Source organism: Pinus tabuliformis, chromosome 2_2 (genome assembly GCF_031772625.1).
Source record: "Pinus tabuliformis cultivar Carrire ecotype Pingquan chromosome 2_2, CPIR1, whole genome shotgun sequence".
Taxonomy (NCBI): Eukaryota; Viridiplantae; Streptophyta; class Pinopsida; order Pinales; family Pinaceae; genus Pinus; species Pinus tabuliformis.
This window is the reverse complement of record NC_142300.1, coordinates 156,212,005-156,221,640: the sequence shown is the minus strand read 5'-3', so window position 1 is coordinate 156,221,640 and position 9,636 is coordinate 156,212,005.

Below are 9,636 nucleotides of genomic sequence, written 5' to 3'. Positions count from 1 at the left end.
GATTTTAGTGCTCAGTTTAGAATTGGTTGAAAAAGCTCCTAGAAGGATGAGCTCGACCCCTAGAGGCTATGGAATGGGTTGGCTTGGTCTATATTATGTATTTTCTCAATCATTTTCATGGTTGGAGAGGTTGGACTCTTGAGGGAGAAAGCTTTATTGTATTATTCATTGTATCTCTGCAATTTTGGCAAAGGAAGAAAGACCAGGGTTTTGCAGTCCTTTTTGGGATTCCTGTGGTTACATGTATTGATGGTGTGTTTCTCTTTGTACTTGTAAGTTTGTTATGTGAATCATATTCTTACTTTTTCTTCTGCAAATTAGGCAAATGAAGTGTTAAGGTAGAATTCATGGTTGCTGTGCTCTGCCTTTAAGTTTGCTTAATATCAATGTTTTCAGCTGTTTAAGGAGAATTCAAGGTGATTTCTTGCTCTCCTTAGCTCCTCACCAGTCATTCTCATCCATCCAAATCTTTCAAAGGCATCAATACAGTCTCCTACCTTTCCCCAAAGAACCCCCTGCGAAAATTGTGTCCAATCCCCGCACCCAAAATTGCCTTTCCCCAATTTTCCACCAAAACCCTAAAAATCCCAAAACAAACTCTTTTTATTAGTTTACTAGCCTAAAATCAGTGTTTCCTTATTGTTTATCTCGCCCATTGAATATCTTTACCGAGATAGACCGGAGAGAGCCCTCTCCTGCCCCGTAGGGCTAGCTACGAGGCTAAGTGGTTTGATGTTGCCTTGAAGTTTGCCTTTCTCAGCCTGAGGTGAAATTTCAAGCACTAACATATTAGCGACCATACTGGGGAGAAAAAACTTGTTTGTGGGTTGATGTGTTTGTTTCATAAGTCTTAGACGGAGCCTGAAGTTATGCCAGGTAGCCTTCGAAATGCTTTTGCTTTGCATAAGCGGAAGTAGATAAACGCTGCTTCAGTCAATCTCCGTGAGCTTGTGAATACAACACTTCATTTGCATTTTACCCTAGTACATGTATCAAGTTCAGATCTGATTGTTGATGGTGGACAACGATCAGACACTTGAAAGGCTGAAATCATTCACTTGGCGACTCTACATCAGTTTCGAGATCAGATCCAAAGACTCCACTGGAGGATGATCCCGACCATCAAAAACATGAAAGGACAACATGGATAGATCAGGTATTCAAGTTGGAATTTCATCCAAGACATTTTGTTCTTTGTTCTAAATTATTTCTTCTCTTTTCCCAAGAATGTCAAGAAGGCTTTGCAAAGTATACTATGCTTGAGAAAAGATCCTCGCCCTGCAGTTGATTCTTTCCCTTTGAAGATTGTAAATACCAAAGATTTGCATACCTTTGAGCTTGATCAAGACCTTTCTTCCAAATTTTATGATGACCATATTCAAATTGATGAGTCTCAAGAGACCAAAACTAATTCTATACCTGTTGTACATACCCCTACACCTTGTAAAATTCCAGATCGGTATAAACCTCTTGTTTTACCTTCTGTTCTCCATGCTTTCCCCAAAAACTATGATCTATACTTGCCGAGGTTTGATGGTGAAAGTAAGAATGTCAATGCTGAGCAACATGTGCAGAATTTTGAGAATTTTCTAGATCTTTTTGAAGTTGATGAAGAAGATGTTAGTATAAGGCTTTTTGCTCTTTCTTTGCAAGCCAAAGTGAAGAGTTGTTTCAAAGCCCTGCCTGATGCGAGCATCTCAGATTTCCAGCAGTTTGTCAAAGTTTTTCTCGACAGGTGGATGATCAGGCAGAACCTTTTATTGATTGTAGAAGAATATAACCAGCTGAAAAGATTGCCAGGGGAGACAGTACAACAATTTTCAGCCATATTTAATCAAGTTTATTATTCAATGCCAGTTGATATAAGGCCTCCTCCTAGATCTGCTCTCTTGCACTATCCGGGTGCCTTTGATCCGGAGATGGACTTTCAGCTGAGAGAAAGGGATATTGCAACACTACGCGAGATGCAAAACAGTGCAGTAAATGTAGAGGCGCATCTGCTGATCCAAAGGGCAAGGTTGAAGGAAGAAGAGATGAAAAACATAGATCCGGAAAAATCGACATCTCTAGAGGTAAAGCTTGACATTTTGGTAAGTGCAGTGGAAAAGATGATGGAGAAGGTCACCGCAAGAAATTCTTATGATGTTCAAGCTCATGGCGCGCTGATTGAAGAAGAAAAAGTTGCTGATCCAAAACATTTTGTTGCTTATCCTAGTTGTCATAGATCTGATAATGATTGTTTTGTAGATCACCTTGGCGAAGAAAGAACTATTGATATGACCTGCATGCTTGATGATATGTTTTATACCGATGATTTGCCTCGGTTTGATCAGTATGATGATGATTATGTTCTCCAAACAAAAGCTAATCTTACAGACAAATCAGCAGCTAGTTTGTGGGAGGAAAAAGTTCATTTTCAGCAGCTTGAATACAATGTTCAACCATCACATATCAGCTATGACATTGATGAGGAAAGTGCATCAAAGTTTTAAGTAAGTGAAGGATCTTTGCCTTTTTGTTTTGATTCGTTTTAGTTCATCAGAGATAACTACCATGCAATCGGAAATCAAATGTCAACAAGTCTTGATTTGAATCATCTTGAGAGCAATAAAGATTTTGTTCAAGACTTCTCATATTCAGATTTGCAACCCCCGAAAGCCATTGATTGTCAAGTTGCAGTTGAAGACTTGGAAGTGCACACACATGATTTAATGATTCAAGGTGATTCTGTACCATTCTGTTTTAAAAAATTTCAGTTTGTGAAGGGTAGATTGCATAGTAAATCTTCAAATGAACAGCCTATAACAAATCAGCAATCTCTCAGTGTTAATGTTGAGGATGAGACAGATAACAAAAGTCTTGAGCAGCCTATAGCATCATATTTGCAGCCACCAAATGAAATTGAAGGGCAGATTACAGATGAAGCTGTGGAAGATGAAATACATGATTTGATGATGCAGGAAGATTCTATACCCTTTTGTTTCGAAGCATTTCAGTTTATAAGGCAGAAACTTTCTAAAATCTCTCAAGAAAAAGATGAACAGCTAGAAGGATGTCATACATTTTCAGTGGATACATTGCAGTAGTCTTTTCAAGTTTTTCATGATCCAATAGCTGATGTTTTGGATGAGGTTTGCAGTCAAAGTCTTTTTCCATTGATTACAGGTGAGCTTGAAACATGTGCTGATATGAATTTGATCTGGCAGCCGGTTTCTTTGTCATTTTCAGCAGAGGTCTTGTCACAAGGCTCAGATCAAAGTTTGCATTCATGGTATGAGGAGAAAAGAAGTAATCCATTGGATGAGCTAAGTTTCAATATGTTTGAATTTCAATATCCTTATGCAGTGTTTTTGGAGGCGGATAGAGAATTCATATCATTCAACGGATCTGTTTCTAAGTTATCATGGGAGTTGCCTTTCAGTAGTTCTCTCTTGTTGTTCATAAGCGAGAACTTGTGGAGAATTCAACCAGCAGACGGGATACTTACTTGGTTACATTGGTTGTTTCATTTCACTTGATCAGGTGATGAATGAAACTGTTAGGGTAGGTTGTGATGAATAAGCTCCCCTTTGAGCATCATTTTCAGTTTGTCGGTTGTGTTTAAGTATTGAGTCAGTTTTTAGTTGAGTGAGAGTCAATTTGTGTCATCCGAGTCATCAGTTTTCAGTCATGCATTTTAGTTTAAGTTTTTGACTCCATCACCCAATGGTTGAAAACACTGGTCTGCTCTCCCAGAGGTCTACAGTTGTTGGCACCTCCAAGGAGCTACCATCCCCATTGGAGCCAATGTTAGAGTCAGTCTAGTAGCCCTCCATCAGCGATCAAAACTCTTTGCATTTGCATAAGTAGGTGTCTCATCAGTGTCATTTCATTGCATTCCAGTAGGCATGCCATAACCCTGATGGAGGAGCTAGTGTCTTTATTCCCCTCTTGGCACTGCTGGATCAAGTTGTTTCAGTTTATAAATTCTTTAAAGGTTCCTTGTCTTGTCAAAGTCCTAGGTCTAGGGTTTAGGTCCAATTTGTCTTTGAGGTCATGTCTTTAAAGGTCGATAAATGCCTAGCAGGCCAGAGGGATGACTATCAAAGTTTTTCTTTAAAGATTTCTTCAAAGATTTCATCCTGTACAGCTAATTTTAACCTTAGACTTAAAAACACTGTTTTTAAAGACAAGGTCTTTTTCTCATTTTTATAAAAAATTGTAAAAATTTAAAAGTTTTCAAAAGACAACATGCAGCCCTGGTCCCGTTTGCCAAGATTCCTCAGAAGCTATCCCTACAAAAATTTTCAAGACAAAGCATCAGTTCAAACAATTTCAGGACAAAAGGAAACCATAAAGTCAGCAGTATTTAAATTTTGAAAAAGTGTAAAGTTAAAAACATTAGAAAGAGGGTTTGAGGAGAAATTAATTTAAATCAAGCCTATAAAGCCCCTCTCTCCTTCTATTTGATCATCATTTGCCTCAAAGCAATAGTGAAGAGCGATTTGGGCGATTTGGAGAGAAATTGAGCAAACTTGGCAAGCTGAACCCGCGCGTGACCTATCAGGGGGGTTCATCCAGTTGAAAAATTACACTGGCGTGACCTATCAAGTGCGCGCGACCTATCAGCACCTGCGCGTGACCTGTTGGGAAATTCATCTACAAAAAACCGCCAGTAAACTCCAAAACGACCTCAAAATTCTTCAAGGTTGCAGGTAGGCCTCTGATCATCAAAGTATTTTGCTTGGAAAAGACAAATGAGCATGGGAAATGTGTTTTAATGCCATCAAGTTGAAATGAGAGATTCATGTATATTTTCTTTAAGAATGTCAAAATGCTTGTAGAGCTATGGTTTTTTTTGTTGTTTCAAGGTCATCCTTGTCACCCCACTTTTTCCCCACTCCTCTTTACCACCTCCTATATCATTTCTACCTAATCTCCCTACCAAAATATCAAAAGCCCCTAAAACCCTACCCCTATTCCTAAAAATCAATAATCAAACCCTAAACCCTACTTCCCATAACATCCTTGCAAATGAAATTGTATGATGATATGTATGTCATGATTATTCCCCTTAACTCCCTATTTCCCTATTTCATATATTTTTCCCAATTTCCCTTCAAAGTCTCCCTTCCCTAACATTTCCCTTGTGCTATTTGTCCCCTTGAAACAACATTGCAAACAGGGAAAAACAGCAGGTCATTTGAGCAAAAGCAGCAGTACATTTCAGCCACTTTGCTCCTGAAACCATGTCAGAAACCGAAACCGACTATGAGCAAAGTGATGACCATGAGTCAACACCAGAAATTGAGATACAAAGGAGGCCTCACAAGGGTGGTAAGAGTGGACACCATAAGAGGGAGGAGCCCACCTCTTTGACCGATTTGCAGGCTTGTCCACTTGCGGTCACATGTTTCCGCTACCTCTCATGTTATGAATTTTGCGAGAGGATTTCTCAAATTCAGCATCATAGGGAATTGGCTCGCTTGTTTGTTTTGCATCTGCATGATGGGCATGTAAATCTTGTAGGGGTGGATTTTATATTGTCATCTGAAAGCATTGCTCAAGCAACAGGAATACCAAATGTGGGAGAAGAGTGGAACAAACGCAAAGTGTTGGACAGGTTTCGGTATGAGCCCTTCGTTAAACCTGCCTACATGAGGTCCATAACTGGTATGTTTCCTTTCAGATTTTTAAGGGATGAGTATGCTCCCATGATGAGGCTCATCATGCTCTATTTCACCTGTGAGGGCAGGTTTTCATATGTGTATTCGTACCATATTCGCTTGTTGATGCATTTCACATGGGTACGAATGATGAACATACCATGGTTCATGTGCCGGGATATTGAGAGGATGGTGCCCTTGGTGCAAAGAATGAGCCCAGCAAAGAAACATAGGAGCAGTTATCATTATGGTTTGATCCAGCTTGTGGTCATGCATCAGTTGGCTCAGCAGGGTATCCCATGGGAGGATTTTATCTCTCGGGATTTTTTCACAGCATCAGCATCATCTCCCCCTAAGGTTGTTCATGAGGAGGGAGGGCCTTCACAGCAGCATGATAGTCCTGAGACCAGACATGTCAGCTCTCCTCCATTGGTCACTTATCAGAGAGGCCACAAAGCCTTATTTGCATCAGCTAGGCGAGTATTATCTCCACACCAGGTGGAAGGGGTCTCGCCTTCTTCATCAGCACCACGAGTGTTATCTCCACACTAGGTGGAAGGGGCCTCGTTGCCAACAGCAGCACAGGTATCAGAGAGGGGCAAACAGCCCAGGATTGATGAGGGGCCATCAGGTGTTCCAGACATAGAGATTGTTCATCTTGATATCAGTTCACCTAGCCTAGAGTCAAAGGAGATCATTCAACACCTAAAAGCTAAAAATGATTCATTGCAGCGAAGATTGGCAGGAGCACAATGGACGATCACATATTTAGAGCAGCGCAACAAGCAGTTGGAGGATGAGCACACTCTTTATGAGTTGCGGGGGATTCATGAGGACCGCAACTTGGCTCGAAAGAGACCCGGTGATTTGGTACCCGTTGAGCGAGAGGCTATGCTCCTCCGGGTCAATGCTCATTTGGAGAGGCTGCTGGCTAAGGCCAACAAAGATAAGGACCTGCTCAGGAATATGAAAAACCACTATTGGGCCCGAATGCACGTATGCAAGGCGAAAATGAGGGTGATTCAAGGGCGGTTGGCCAAGGCACTAAAACGATGGAGAAGGCCCGATCCCCTCCACATCTTGGCTGAGGCTTCCTTGAAGGAGCATGATATTAAATGACCTCACTACAGCACAAATTTAAAAAAATTTGAGCATTTTTGGTCTTTTATGAATTTTTGGGCAAAAAACAAGTTTCTCACCTTGATAGACCTATTCGATGGGCAACTTCATTTTGGGAAAACTCAGTATTTCTGGATTTTTCATGCAAAGTTACACCTGCTCAGCAATTACCAAGAGATTTCATCGAGTTTTGAGCCTCCAGAAGGTAAAGAAACATGCAAAAATTGACTTTCTGCCACGTTTTTGACAAACAGGGAGCAGTCTTGGGAGATTGCAATGTTGGAGGGGCAAATGGCCACTAAATTCAGAAATTCTAGTTGGGTTGGAAAGTAGACATCCCGACCTTTCCAACAAGCCCACGTTTGCCTCATTTGGACACCTAAAAGTGCCTCAAACGGAGCTCCAAAGAAGCGTGACCTATCAGGCAATTTTCATAATTTTTCACCTACAACTCAGGAATTTGCCCAGCTTTGGCCAGTTTTGACTTGGGATGGGATTTTTCACCCTCTTTGATGTAATTAATGTATTTTCATGTTGATATGACACTTATTTACCTATTCTAGAAGATTCATTCATGAAATAGCAAACATTTAATGAATGAACTGGTTTCCTAGCTTATAGAGGCAAGTTGTTTTGACTACCTAGATTTTAGTGCTCAGTTTAGAATTGGTTGAAACAGCTCCTAGAAGGATGAGATCGACCCCTAGAGGCTAGGGAATGGGTTGGCATGGTCTATATTATGTATTTTCTGAATCATTTTCATGGTTGGAGAGGTTGGACTCTTGAGGGAGAAAGCTTTATTGTATTATTCATTGTATCTCTGCAATTTTGGCAATGGAAGAAAGACCAGGGTTTTGCAGTCCCTTTTTGGATTCCTTTGGTTACATGTATTTATGGTGTGTTTCTCTTTGTACTTGTAAGTTTGTTATGTGAATCATCTTCTTACTTTTTATTTTGCAAATTAGGCAAATGAAGTGTTAAGGTAGAATTCATGGTTGTTGTGCTCTGCCTTTAAGTTTGCTTAATATCAATGTTTTCAGCTGTTTAAGGAGAATTCAAGGTGATTTCTTGCTCTCCTTAGCTCCTCACCAGTCATTCTCATCCATCCAAATCTTTCAAAGGCATCAATACAGTCTCCTACCTTGCCACAAAGAACCCCCTGCGAAAACTGTGTCCAATCCCTACACCCAAAATTGCCTTTCCCCAATTTTCCACCAAAACCCTAAAAATCCCAAAACAAACTCTTTTTATCAGTTTACTAGCCTAAAATCAGTGTTTCCTTATTGGTTATCTCGCCCATTGAATATCTTTACCGAGATAGACCGGAGAGAGCCCTCTCCTGCCCCGTAGGTCTAGCTACGAGGCTAAGTGGTTTGATGTTGCCTTGAAGTTTGCCTTTCTTAGCCTGAGGTGAAATTTCAAGTGCTAACACATGCCATCATCTCCTAGCTCAATATGAAATTGCATGTCCTTCTCCTTCAGGTAGATGAAATTCTTCTTGTTCCTATTCATGTGCAAGGATGCTCCTAAATCAATATACCATACATTGCTCTCTGTTGAGATATCCATGTAAGTTATTAATGAGAAATCTTTCCTGAATTGGGAAGAAAATGCATCTACCTCCACTGATGCAGCTACATGATCCTTACTAGAATCCTTCTTCTGATTAGGGCACTTAGTGGCATAACACCCAAACTCATGGCAATGGAAGCAATTGATCTTGCTTAGATCCTTCTTCTTCTTCTCACCCTTCTTACTGGACTCAACTTCTCCTTGGCCCTTCTCTCCCTTGGCTCTACTACCTTTTCCTTCCAAGACAAATTTCTCCGCATCCTCTGTTGGAGCTTCTCTACCAACTCTCATTCCTCTCTGGATTTCTTCTTGAACATGGTAACTCCATAAACTTTCCCAATTGGAAATATTGTCTCTGCCACTTATTGCATCTTAGAAGCTATACTAAGACTTTTGGAGTCCCAAAACCATAAGACTCACAAGGTATTTTTTTGCTACTATCTCACCAACACCACCTAACTCATCCCGAACCTGAGTGAATCTTGAAATTTATGTGATGATGGGCTCTCCTTTGCTCATCCTGATACTTCTTAGCTTCTCTTTGAGAGAAAACTTCCTGACATCACTGGAACCTTTATATAGATCTAAGATGGCTTTAAACATCTCAGATTTTGTCTTCTTCTCAAAGAGATGAGGGATAATATGGTCTCTTGTCCCCTCAAGAATAATCCTCTTCACCTTGGTTTCATTCTTGTTATGTTGGGCCAGCTATTAGACATCTATAGGTGGCACTATTTGCTGCTTCACAAACTCTAACATGCCATTATATTCCAACACCATTTATATCCACTCCTTCCATGCACAGAAATTCGAGGCTCCCTCTAAACTGTTATCTGACCTTAGTCCTAGGAATGCCATATTTCTATCCAAGGAACTACTTTGCTCTTCAAACTCTAACACAAGCCTTCTGTGTGATCTACGTTTTCCATTGACTATTCAGTGTAGTGATGGTTTTTATAGTGATCTGTGTTCTAATACTGTGTTCAATTTTCCACAAAATTTTGTAACTACTTAGATGATTACCTGAAAACTGAACTAGTTTACTTTTCACCAATATAAATAATTTCTTAACAACTTATAAGAAGAGGAATAAACACACAGAGATAAAAGCACAATCACACAAGAGACACAATAATTTTCGTAGGAAACCCAACTTGGAAAACCCTCTTTTAGTTATATAAATTTATTGAAAGAGTTCGAGCATATGAATCTCTTACAAGGGAATATTGTTTCACTCAAGAAAAAACTTGTTCTCACTGCTTGGATTAAGCTTGAAACTCCTTGCAATCCCCTCAACCTA